This window comes from Eublepharis macularius, chromosome 2 (assembly GCF_028583425.1).
Source record: "Eublepharis macularius isolate TG4126 chromosome 2, MPM_Emac_v1.0, whole genome shotgun sequence".
Classification (NCBI taxonomy): domain Eukaryota; kingdom Metazoa; phylum Chordata; class Lepidosauria; order Squamata; family Eublepharidae; genus Eublepharis; species Eublepharis macularius.
The window spans coordinates 137,407,992-137,410,965 of NC_072791.1; positions in this window are offsets into that span (position 1 = coordinate 137,407,992).

Here is a 2,974-nt window from a genome sequence, read left to right on the forward strand (position 1 = left end):
GATCAGGGGAATTCTCTGGACATAGTTTATCTTGATTTCAGTAAGGCTTTTGTTAAGTTTCCATATGATAATGTTGATTGGATAATTTTGGAGTCAGGAAGCAATTTGGCTAGGGCCAGGCCAGTTTGGCTAGGGATTCTGACAGTGTTTTTCCATCTTCTGAGCTTGGAGCAGAGGTCACTGGGGGAAAGGTAGTTGTAAATTTCCTGCATTGTGCAGGGGGTTGGACTAGATGACCTTGGAGGTACCTTTCAACTCTATGATTCTATGATACACTTGTTGATAATTTCATAAAATGTAGTTTGGATCCTACTATTCTTAGGTGGATTTGTAACTGGTTGACAGATCACACCCAAAGAGTGTTTGTAGATGGTTCTTTATCCTTTTGGAGAGGAGTGACAAGTGGAGTGCCTCAGGGATCTGTCCTGGGTCCTGTGTTGTTCACCATCTTTATAAATGACTTGGTTGAAGGTAGAGTGGATGCTTATTAAATTTGCATATGATGCTAAATTGGGAGGGGTAGCAAATACAATGGAAGACAGAATCAAGATTCGTGGTGGTCTTGACAGGCTGGAAGACTGGGCTAAAATAAACAAAATGAATTTCAACAGAGAAAAATGTAAAGTTCTGCATTTGGATAGGAAAAATCAAAGGCATAATAATAGGATGCAGAAGACTGGTCTTGGCAGTAGTACATGTAAAAAAGATCTAAGGGTCTTAGTAGATCATACACTGAATATGAGTCAGCAGTGTGATGTGGTAGCTAAAATTGATTTTTGGCAGTATCAGAAGAAATCTAGTGTACAGATCTCACAAAGTGATGATATCACTTTACTGTGCTCCGGTTAAACCTCACTTGGAGTACTGTGTTCAGTTTTGGGCACCATAGTTTAAGAAGGATGTTGATAAGCTGGAACATGTCCAAAGAAAGGCAACAAATATAGTGAGGGGTCTTGAGACCAAGTCCTGTGAGGAAAGATTGAAAGAGCTGGTATGTTAGCTTGAAGAGGAGGCAACTGAGAGGTGACATGATAGCCTTCTTCAAGTATTTGAAGCACTGACAAATAGAGGATGGAGTTGTTTTCTGTTGCCACAGAGGATCAGACCAAAAATAATAGGTTAAAATTAAAGCAAAAGAGGTTTTGCCAAAACATTAAGAAGGACATCCTGACAGTTAGAGCAGTTCCTCAGTGGTACAGGCTTCATTGGGAGGTTGTGAGTTCTCCATCTTTGGAGGTATTTAAGAAGATGCTAGATGGCCAGCTGTTAGTAATGATGTTTTTATGATTCAATATAAATTTAGGCAGATTGGAAGAAGGAGGGAATGAATGGATAAGCTAGTGTTAGGCTCTCATGACCCTTTCTCATATGCCCAGGGCAATGGTGATTGCCACTTTGGGATCAAGAAGGAATTTTCCTCCAGGCCAGAATGCTTGGGAATCGCAGTTTGGGGGGGGGGGGGGTTGCCTGCCTTTGGGCATAGAGAAGTGGTAACTCAGAAGTGAGGGGGTAGATGTGAATTTGCTGCGTTGTGCAAGGGGTTGGACTCGTTGACCCTTGTGAACCACTGGTCTCATCCAGCAGGGCCCTTCTTGTGTTTTAATGAAGTATATTATAGTTTCTCAGCTGTGTAGTTTCTTTGTCCAGTTTACAAATACTCTGCAGCCATATAAGGGCTTAGGATGTGTTATACCAGTTGCTGTTCTGCAGGCTACAAACCATGATATGTATGCATTATTAGATGTAACTTACAATACTACTGGTGAAACACTTCATGATCCAGGGTGTAATTGTCTTATGTAGAAAGTAATTGAAAGAAAAGAAGGCTGACTTTCTTTGTGAGTTCCAAGATTCTCCATCATTATTAAAGAAGACATGTCTACTATAGAAAATATCTCAAACATAAGGTCAAACCCTGTAGTTAAAAATCTAGTTTGATCACATTATAGGTATATATGAATCAATGGTATGAATCAGTGGCAGAGCCTGTAGCACAATAGGTTCCTTTTCAGCAAAGCTCATCCTGTCTTGGAAAATTTGCCTCCAGTTGCTTATAAATATATCTGCAGAGGGCTCAACCCATAGCACTGGTGGCCAGGATATCATTGACATGTCTCCCAGTGAAAAAGGAAAATAGATGTTGGCATTCGTTATGAAATACAAAAAGAGAAGGACGAATGTGATGTGAAGGATGCTGTGAGAAAAAGCCTTTCAACCTCATTTTAAATTTAAACTGGATTTATATAAGTGGCAGCAGGGTTTTTTTTAGCTTTAGGGCTTGGGTAACGACAGATAAAAGCTTTTGAAATTTTTATTGTGGCTCTTAGTCCTTTTTAAAAAAAGCTTATCTGTAGAGAATTAATGATTCTTTCTTTTGGAATGTTACCTCCAGTGTCTAGTAGATATCTCTTGAGGCTTTGGAAATGCTTTTGATAGGGGCTTTATACAAAGCAAGACATAAATCCCTACTTTCCTATAAAAATGTAAAATGGACCATTGGTTATAAACAGAGCCAGTTATTTTCTCTGGCAGCATAGAGGCTTGAGCTGCGACAGCTGTCAGCAACATCTTTTATGAGACAAGCAGGGCAGAGCTGGGCAGTTCCCCCCAGCTGCCTCTCAGAATGATACACAGCCCAAGTAATTCCATCAGTGCAGGCAAAACACAGGATTTGGGGCCCTTCTACACTGAATCCAGCTCAAGCCTTCTCTCTAAGGTAGTGCCTTACACACATTAATCCTCTACTAATTGACCGACATGTTTCAAATTACAGCAAGAGTAGAAGCAATCGAGAGGCACCTGTCTTTGATCATCTGCATATTTTTCATTGTCAAGAAGGAGAAGAGATTTGTAGTGGCTAAGAGAGGCTGAGCAGTGATAAAGGACACCCTTGGTTCAGAGCTTGTAACAGGAATCCTTAGGCAAGCTTCTGATTCTTAGTTTTGACCCTGTCTCTGCAATAGTTTTGACCCCT